Raw genomic sequence first — 10674 nt, 5'->3', positions numbered from 1 at the left:
CTGCGGACTGGGTCCCCTGTAATATCTCCAGAAGCGCTCTGACAGGCAGCCACGGGGAGGGGAATAGGGCGTCCCTGGCCCACTTAGCTTTTCCCCCAACTCCTGGCGGGGTCTGACGTCAGCCATGTGCGGGGAGGGGATGGAAAGAGGGAGGGGGTTAAATGCTAATGATATTAATGAACCTCCAAGCGGCTCCCAAAGAAAATGCAGGCGCTCTCGGAGCTGAGGAGTTAGAGTATGAATAAGGGAGTGTGGCTCTGTGCGTGCGAGATGGTGAGGACAGTGCTGCTCTCGTAATAAAAATGAATTATTATATTTCATGGCAAGGGGGAAGGGGAGGGGAGCTGGAGCTTTCTCAGAACGCTTTCCCCCTTCTCTCCAGAGCGCCAGACAGATTCGTGGAAGAACTGGGTGGCTGTGTGTTTGTGTGTGATTGTGCGCGCCGGATATGGCCATGTGAGTTGGTTCATTCTTGGTCTCGTGCCCCTTCTGTTGGGTAAAACTTGGATCTGGTCCAAGGTGAGTAATTATTCATTTTGCAACTATCTACGGAACGTTATAGGCGAGGACACTGTGTGCGTATTTGGGGCCTGGGATGGGGTTTGCCGGAGGCTCCGCGTTCCTGTGGCCTTCGCGCTGTCCACTTGGGCACCAGCCGCCGGGAGGGTGCCGCCGGCTTGCCGAAGTAAAGCCCATCCGGAGCAGGGCGAAGCTATTTCGCCTCCATTATTTCTGCACTGGAGCGGCTGGAGGGTAGAGCTTTCCCTCCCGCTGCCCGTCCCCAGTGGGCTTCGCTTGCCCCCCACCGCCCCAATTCAGGGTCCAGGGATTCTGGAGAGCTTCCTCCCCCGCCTTAGCCCCCTACTCCTCCCGCCCGCCTTTCCCGCGATTCCTGTGCTCTCTCCTGCCCTGGATCCTGTACCGCGCTGGGAGAGCGCACGCCTAGACAGCGGTGATCCCCGATCTCTAAGAGATTAATTCTTACTAAAGCTCTCCCAGCAGCTTGAACTTGTCAAACAAGAGCTTGCCAGCCTCACCTCCTGGCGTGGGCTTGGCCAAAGGTCAAGGGTCACACCTCCTGCTCTCCCGCCCTCCGCTCAAGCTCTGGGGGAGGTGAACAGATAGTAGCACTCCGCAATTCTACCCGCCCGCTCCCGGTCCCACTTTCTCCAGACTCGGTGTCAACCCGGGCTTTCGATCAGAGTATGTGTGTGCAAGTGAGTGCTTGCGTCCCCCGGACCCTCGGAGGGCGCCGCAGTTCCTCGGCCCCGGAGGTTCAGGGGCGAAGGCTGTGCGCTCCTGCTGGCGGCCGCAGCACGTGACCGCAACTTTCCGCCGCGGCCTGGGCTGGGCCTGGAGCCCCCGTCCGCGCACGCCACGCACCAGAGCCCGCGTCCTTGCTAGTGCCGCGCAGCGACCAGGACTCGGGCCTGGGGACACTCGGAAAGAGCAAGAAAGGGGACAACTACCTCCCAAGTTATCCCTCCTCGGCTTTTCGAAGTGGGACGAGATCAGGGAAATGTGGAACAAAGTCACAAACCTGAGGGGATTTTTAGGAGACAGGACAATAAGTCAACATTGTTGACAACCAAGTTGGGCAGACTTGTGCTCAGCTAGCCCTGCCCGAGACGTGATGCAAACTCGAACTCCGCACCTAGAAAAGTATATGATTTCCCGGCGGCGTTTGAGAAACACAGTTACTGTGCCATTTTGGAGCCTGGGGCTCCGGCTTACGCCAGAGAGACACTTGCCACCACCCCCCACCGCTACCACCATCACCACCGCCACGTGGACGCAAAGGGCGGCGCTTGGTTCAGGCCGAAGAACTTTATAGAGTAATTTAAGATGAAGGTCAAAGATGAAGGCCGGCGTGGAAGACTAGGCCCAGGTCTGTCTCCAGGGGAGAAGTTTAGGAGTCTGTGGCTAGGAGACCTGGAAGCCGCTGTGCGGGTGCTGGGGCTTGGAGGTAGGAGGACTATGGTTCTAGAGGGTCCAAACCACCGGTTTCCCTACTCCAGACACTCTTGCCCTACTGACTCAGTTGTAGGCACCAAAACTTGTGGAAAATACTCCCGAGGCTTACCAAATTGTCTCAAAGTCAAAATGGGAATATCCCTTCTTACTCCCGCCACCAGTCTTGAATCAAGCAGGGTGGCAAGAAGAATTCCACTGAATAGAAACACACACACACACACACACACCATCCAGCCCTGGCAAAAGACACAACATGCGCATACACACCCACAGCACGTTCTGCCCTCCTGGCTGTAATTATGCGCGCGCTTTGCATAACTCACAATGCAGTTCTGAAATCATCATGATGACTTTCTGGCATGATTGGTTCAGTGGCAACAGCAGCTACAAGATCCAGGGTAGGCGGGAGGGGCTAGGGCCCAGCTGCCCACCAGGTCCAGGAGGAGCCTGGCACCAGTGTCCGCTGGCTTCTACTCACTGGAAGCTGCTGCAGGACACAGGGACCTCGGATCTAAGGTGTAAGAAACTTGGGACTCTTGTGGTCGCAGCTCAGAGAAGAAAGACTCTTCAAGGTAGGGACTGTTACTTTTCATCTTCCTATCCATAGGCTCGAGCATGCTGCCTGATTCACAGTAGGTGCTGCATAAACATTGGGCAAATGAATGAAGGTGAATGTAGCCTGCAGATTTCCCAAGAAGTCACTGGAGGCACAGCAAGGCTAATCACTGGAAGCCAGGAGGTGGGGCTTCAGGCTCTGTCCCAACTAGCTGTGTAAATTTGGGCAAGTGACTAGACCTCTCTGGGCTCCAGATCATTATCTGTAAAATGATTAAGTCCTGTTCAACCTTAACTTTCAAAGATTTTTCTTGTGAGTCCACAAAGAGAAGTGATTGAAGAGGGGCAAATGCCATGTATCTCAGAAATACCTTTTAACAGAGACAAGATGTTAAGTTCAAGGATGAGTTTATAAAGTTGGCTTGGAAAGGGTGTGACCACACCCCAGAGGTTCTCAAGCCTTTCTGACCAGGTCCAAACATAGCCTCTAGCATAGTCTTTATCCTCTTGTGAGTATGGAGTTCTCAACCAAAACCAAAGCAAAAAACACAGGGAAGACATCTTTTATCACAGGATGTTTACATTTTGGTCAAGGAGATAAGAAATAAGACCTTCAGAAGGATGATGGAATCTAGGGGTCTCTGTCCATCCAGCAATCCACCTCATTCATCAAACACTGAGCACCCACTATGTGCCAGAGATTAATGACATGACCCCTTTCTCAAGGAGTCTACAGGGAGAGCAGGCTCATAAAAGGTGATAAGTGCTTTGGACTGGACTGAAACACAGGACATTCTGGAAAAATATACAAGGGACCCTAAACCAATGTGGAGTTGGGAAGGCTGTCAATGCCCTTGGAAAACCGGTTATATGTTAGGGGAATCTACTGCCTCTGAAAACTGTCTTCTAGTATAGCTCACTCTCTTGCTAATCCTCTTTCTCATCCATTTAAAAAGGGAGGTAGAAAAACAGAAATAGACTCACAGACATAGAAAACAAACTTATGGTTGCTAAAGGGGAAAGGAAGGGGAGGGATAAATTAGGAATTTGGGATTAATAGATACACACCACTACATATAAAATAGATAATCAACAAGGACCTACTGTATAAATTAGGAATTTGGGATTAATAGATACACACCACTACATATAAAATAGATAATCAACAAGGACCTACTGTATAGCACAGGGAACTATATGCAATATCTTGCAATAACCTATAACGGAAAAGAATCTGAAAAAGATTATACATATATAGCTGAATCACTTTGCTGTACACCTGAAACATTGTAAACCAACTATACTTAATTTTAAAAATGTTTTAGAACAACAAAGAAAGGCGGGAAGTAGAGTCCTGTGAATTAGATTGCATGAGAGAGGCACGGGTGCAGGACACCCCTCTAGCATCAGATTATTTGGGTCTGACCTCTAGATCTCCATTCACTTAGCTTCCCTTAAAAACAGTGCCATTTTCTCCACTAAGTGCCCCCTCCAACATTCTAAATTAAAACAGTAAAGTAGAAAGGAAAAGCTTTCCCATCAGCAAGCAAAGCTAAAGTTGGTGTGGAGCAGAGACTCCCCTCCCCAACCAGCGATCAGCCCCCTCTCAGAGGCTATCCTATCTCTAGAGATTCATTCCTTTAAAATTCCCCTCACCTCAAGGACAAGCAGGGTTGAGAAATACCCAGACCCAGAAAATGTCTGGCAAAACCTACCAGTTAAGGTTGCCTGAGGTTTGATGTTCAGTTTCCAAAAGACCCTGACACAAGTTTTGTTTGTTTACATGAAGGAGAAAGTTGATTTTCATTTGCTTCCAGGTCATAATTCAACCTATACTTGCTTGTTGCTTCCCCAGTGGATGGGGAGTGAGAGAGAAGGTGGGTCATAGAGCAGAGTGTCCAGCTCAAAGTAGGTGCTCAGTGAGGGCTCACTAACTGAATGCAAGAAGCAATCTCACCAGGCTTGCTCCTGAGTCTGCTGTGGATCTGTCTACAAGTGGTTTGGCTCCTATCTAACTCTTCTCATAAAGAAACATTGAGAACAATCCAGAAAAGAGGCCCAGGTGCTCCAGAACTGAACTGGTGCTGAGTTGTGGAGTTCTTCCTTGACATTTTCTAGAACTCTGTCATCTAAGAGTTGTCTGTTACTCCTTACTAACAGCACCCCACCTCTCTCATACAATCTAGTATTGGTGCTAACAGCAGCAACAATAAGAAAAGGCCACGTGTGACGGGCTCCTTTTTTTTTCTTTCTTAACAAATAACAAATTGTGTCTCTGCATTTATTCACACACTCTCTTAGGGCCATATCAGCAGAGGAAATTCAGGTCTAGGGGCAGGCTGGGGATTAGAAGTTTACAGAGTCTCACTACACTTTTATATTCATCTTGCCCCAGGAACAATCAAATAGAAACATCTTTCTCCCATCTTTTACTTTATTTCCTACATACAATATTTTAATTGTTTATATCCTGCCTTGTTGCAGGAAGAATTTATTATGGCTCTCATGTCAAATTGCTTTAAGTTAAGACCTGGGCTCCCTCCCTATAAGATGACTCACCTGAAATGTATTTAAAACAGAAACAACCAGAGACGTTACCAGGAACAAAGGAACAAGAAAATAGTGTCCCACAGAAAGATACGTCAGCAGAGACAAAGCTGCCTGTTTCTTATTTCCTAATGGCAAGAGTAAAAAGTTTAGAGGAGACATAAGGGATACTCAGCTCTCCAACTAGACAGGGAGCTCCGTGAAGCAGACTGATTCATCTTGGGTTGCCAGCCCCTAGCACTCTGGCACACAGCAGTGCTTGATAAATGTGGAATGTATGGGTGACGCTGCCTGATGGTACTCACAAGGAAAGCTGAGGCTTGAGGTGGAGGACTTGCTTTTGCTCTGCCCCAGCAATGGGGAGGACAGGCAGTAGGCACAGGTCCTCTAGGCCCCCAAACCTTGGGAAGAGGTCAGTTTTGGTTTTCTAAAACAAAAGAATGACTAGAGAAACAAGAAAGACTATATCCAGGGAAGGATTGGCCACCAAGCCTCCTTCAAACTCCTAATTTCCTGTGAACTGCAAAGTCCAACTTGGCTCCCATTTAGCCCAGAATTATACAGCACACAAACCAGAAAGGATCTTAGAGATCAGTACTCATCTAATTTCATCATTTTACAGATGAGGAAACTGAGACCCTTAGAGACAAAGCTTGTACTAGGTCACTCATCTAGAGACAAAGGCCAACCCCAGAACCCAGATCTCTTCATGCTGAGTCTAATGCTCTCTGAAATATTAATTCCACTGCATTGAGCTACCTCCCATTTCCCAGAAGGGCCTCTAGAAGCTCCAATTAAGGCAATTTCATTCACAAGTGAAGTAATCGGAATTAAGAAAAGTGTTTTGTGCATCTTGAAGCAATAGTTCAGTATTTCTGGAACTTCAGACTCTTCCACTTCACAGATTTTTCTTTACATTCTCCCTCTGCAAGTACTTAAAATTTGCTGTGTCCAAATGGATAGAAAATGTGTGAGGTCTCTTTCTGTTTTGTAGAGGGGATGATGTAGGCTACAAGAGGAACCACTTAGAGACACTAATTGTAGATGCTGAGAAAAAGGTCAATAATTAGATTGAACAATTAATCACAGAATTTGATCAGTGTGGATTGCCAATCTGGGCCTTTCAGATTTTAAAAACATCTCTCTATTCCCTCCACGGCAGGTTTAGAACCTGCTTTATCCAGATTACTGTTTCAACACTAGTAGAAACAATTGTTATGTAAAACGGGATAGCCCGGTTTAAATGTGGCTAACGTATTTGAGAATAAACTACAATTCTATTCTTTATTCCGTCAATAAGTATATCAAGACCACATATTCGATCTCTGCCAATGCAGTGAAAAGCATCATACATTCTAGTATGCTTTGTTTCTAAATGATCTAGTTCACACAGTACTCTGTTGTCCGCCTATTCTAGTAAGTAATTTCAGAATTCACATCACTTACAAAGATGCCAAGTGGCTATTTAGGGAAGTCTGATTCAAAAAAAAAAAAAACCTCCAAAACAAAACAAACCTCCCCCTCTCTTCTCCCTCCCCCAAACCCCATGTGTTTTGTGCAAGACGGAGTCAACCAGTGGGATTCACAGGAGGTCCCCAAGTCAAATGCTGCAGCTGCGTTTTAAAAAAGGGTTGGATAAACTACGGCCGTTAATAACATCTGTATCTATGCAAGCTAAGATGATGATAGGGGTAATCAGATCTCATGCTTCAGGGCATAAGATGATTGCCTGCTGGGAGAAGGAGGATTTAGGCTTTCAGGTATAGCAGTGCACAGCTCAGGAGGTAGGTTGTAGACATTTCTCCAAGTCTCTAAAATTTCAGGTGTAACTGACATGTTTTTGAAATAGATGAAACATTTGAAATCTAGTGTTTCTTTCAGATCAGGACGTTGAATAATTAGATATTTGAAATGCCCACATGTACCACATATAACGTATATGTATCTCTCTATAGATAAGATACAAATATTTAGATGCCTTTTTTGAAGGCTGATGTTTTGACCATCTTTAGTGCAGAGCAGATGCTTAACAGATGCTGAACAACAATGAAAACAGTGGAGGTAACTCAACTTTAGTCCATGCATTTACGATTAGCTAAAATAATGTATAATTACCCAAGCACTCATAATAGCACATATTTGGATCCCTAAATATATGTTTTCCAGTTGCATTAGCTAAATAATGATTGGAGTTGCATGTTTGGAGTGTACAAGGAATGTATTCATTTTAATGTCCTGATCACTAAAGTAATTTTTAAAACTTAATATTTGTCTGGAAGTGAGAAAGGAATTGCACAAAATAATCTTAACTTCTCTTTCAATTTCTTTAATATTTTCAAACCCTAGGTGGGTGGGCACTTTAGGACAGTTGTACAATTTAATCACTTTTGAAAACACTGCAAGTGTTGAGCAGGGTTAAAGAGCTCTATTTATTTAGACATGTAAACCCATGCTGCAGGACATACAGAATCAGACAGTGGTCCACATTTCGAGACGTAGAATCTTTTGAAGGAGCTGATTTCTAACTAGAGTCTTTTTGTCATGAAATACATTCTTGTTACTGGCTTTGTCACTATTACTAAACCATTCACTTCTGTTCCACACGGAGGGACTGTTCTGAAGGATATGGTTGTTAAATGCAATTTTAAAAATGATGCACATAAACAGTTTAAAAGCGGGGTGTGTGGAAATCCTGCAGCTGTTTGGCTGCAGACAGGCATGGGAAATCAGTCAGAAGCCCAAAGCATCATAGTTAATAACCATTATTCTGTTGTCTGGGATGTTTGTTTAAATACTATTGACACTGTGTATGTATTGTCATCTTCTCTAAATTGTAGCTCTTAACCACCGAAATCTTGTTAAAGACCACCTAGGGTTTCCTCTGTATGATGCTGAAGTGTGTATTCACCTGATGGATAAACAAAAAACAGATTTTTTTGTTTTAACTTTTCTCTCATGTGCAGCTAGCAGGAAATTTTCTGGACTAAAGGAAGAGACTGAGTGAGTACAGTAGAAATAGAAGCTGTGGAGTCCCAACCTTTGTATTTCTCCTCTAGCAATAGAAAATGAACAAACCCATCAACTGATTAATACAATTCAGTTCTGCTTAAAATTCACAGATCTGTTTGGTATGAGACTGTATTTTAAAAGACATACTTGCCATTAAGTGTGAAGAAATCAGTAACTATTCTTTTCATCAACATCATGTTAGGATTCACCCCCCCCCATTTAGATTTTGCTTATTTAAGTGAGGTCATTTGGGGGAAGAGTGGCTCTGGTGGGTGGGAAAAAAAAATCTAACAGCCCGACTCCCAAATTGAAAGCTACAGATCACGGGCCATTCAGTACAAAGCGTTTTATATCTTGACTTATGAGGGGACAATAGCCGGTCTTACAAAGACCCCACCTGTGATTTAGCACGGTTGACATCTTTGTTAAGGAGGAGCCGGAGGGCAGAAGAGAAACAAACACGTGCACCATCCGGAACTTGTTACCAAGACCCACCTTCAAGAATGTTTCACGTCGTCCCTGAGGTCTTGCTAGGTTTTTTTTTTCCTTATAGTTTTTTAAAAAGGAGGTGAGAGGAGAGAGAGGAAATGAACGTTGTCCACGCTAATTGACCCAAAGCGCTGGACTTAACGGCTTGCAAGCGACAAGCTGTTCCATTTTACAGACGGATAAATGGAGATCAGGTCTACGAAGTGTCTGGCTCAGCAGGTGCCGGGGATCGGGGATCCCCGAGGGGCTTCGGGCCGCCGGGCTAGGGGCGCGGAGGGCGGCGCGGCCGCGGGTGGGACGCCGAGTGTCGGCCCCAACCTTCAGGCCGGTGGCTTTTTGCTTCCTTCCCGAAGGTCGCTTCTGACAAATCTATCTATTTGGGGCAAATTGTCAGTGAGAAACTTCCGCTCGAACTGCCGTGGACAAAACCGGCTGTTTGAAAAGGGTAAATCCCGCGGCCCGGCGAGGCCGAACAATGGGCCGCTGGTACTGCTGCGGCGGGGGCGGCCGGGCGGGCCGCACAAAGGGCGGATTAATTGGGGCCGCGGCTGAGCGATTCGCGCTAGCTCCACTCAGCCCGCACCGCGGGGCGCCCCATTGACTGGGTCCCGAGCCCCACTTTTCACAAACTCCAAACAAAAGTCAATTTCTTTTTTATAAGGCGGCGGAGGGGGCTGCGGCCAAGATTCTCCTCTTGCTCCTTTGCCTCCTTGCTGCAGAGGGTGGGGTTGTAGTGGGGGGAAACTGGTAGGAGAGGGGCGTGGGGGAGCCCGGGAGTGGGAGGGGACGCGGGTGTGGCTGCCGCATCCCTGTCCCCCCCTCCGCTGCCACCTCCTGGCTGCACCCACCTTCCGGGCAGGACCCTAGATCCCTGGCTGAGGAGTAGTAGCTTCAGAAAAACGTGGACGGGGTGATGGCAAGGACCGTGGTGAGGCTTGGGGGCACCAGGTTGGGGGAAGTGCTGGCAGGTGATTTAGGAGGAAGGGAAAGAGACGTACCCTTGGTATTCTAAGACCTTGGGAGGTGTGACCGTTCATCAGATATTTACTGAACAACTACTATGGTCCTGATAGGAGGGAGACTAAGACGAGTTTGCCCTCAATTTACACACAATTTAGGAAGGCTGACTCCTAAATCAATAAGCAGGTGGGGGAGAAGGGGTGCCAGGATGGGCGCCCCAAAGGAAGGCGTCACCATCCCTCTGTAAAGTTATGAGGTGGACTTGCCCATGTAACATATGGGACAAGATATCTAATTACTTTGCAGATACATGGTAGTGTTAAAAGTGACAGTAATTTTAAAAAACCAAATTGTAGGATTAATATTGTCACTGGTCTGAAAAGCACATATGGAGGGACCAGGAGTTCATCTCTTGTTTCTCTCCTTTCAAAATAGGAGAATGAGTGCAGAAGTCTCTTTAACTGACACTGTTGTAAGCTGGGTTGGCAGTGGTTGCATACAAGACAACCCAGTCCATGTGGTTAGTGCAAAGGCCACATTCTTCTTAGAAGACCGGCTTCCCAAGTGAATCAGCAGGGAGGAGGGACTACGTGCTGGTGTAAGGGAAGCCATTTGTTGGGTGGAGGGCTGGCATGTGCTAAGAGATGATATCCCAATGTTTTTATTTCATGGGGGATGCTTCTGCTCTTGGACCTGTAGGCACTTGTGTGCTCTGAGGCTGGCTAACTGAAGTCTTCAATAGCTAGGGTTTAGTATAGAGACCCTCCAAAGGCATCAGGTCAGGGTATTGGCACAGTGAGAGGGAAGGCACAGTGAGAGAGGAGCTCTGATGGCACGTACCGAATCTGTGGCAGGCTCAATAAGAGGGGTGAGGAAATCCTTTGAGGATAGGCTGAAACATGGCTGTAGACAGAAAGTCCTAGACATTGACAACAGAAAACAATAGCAGCAGACAGACCTGCTGGCAGAATCCAACCTGGGCTCCTTTTCAACCCCAGTTTAAAACTGTAGATTTAAAATTATCTTCTCTGGGCCAGACTGTGAGCCCTTCTAGATTTCTCTTGAATGAAAGTCAAAGGCAAATATTTATCTAAAGATGTCACAACTATGAATTTCAATAATAGCTGATCTCTGGTGGAA

The sequence above is a fragment of the Monodon monoceros genome, unplaced genomic scaffold, assembly GCF_005190385.1.
Source record: "Monodon monoceros isolate NGI ecotype Baffin Bay Population unplaced genomic scaffold, NGI_Narwhal_1 Super_Scaffold_15, whole genome shotgun sequence".
Classification (NCBI taxonomy): Eukaryota; Metazoa; Chordata; class Mammalia; order Artiodactyla; family Monodontidae; genus Monodon; species Monodon monoceros.
The sequence above is the reverse complement of the archived record's forward strand: the minus strand, read 5'-3'. Positions refer to the sequence as shown.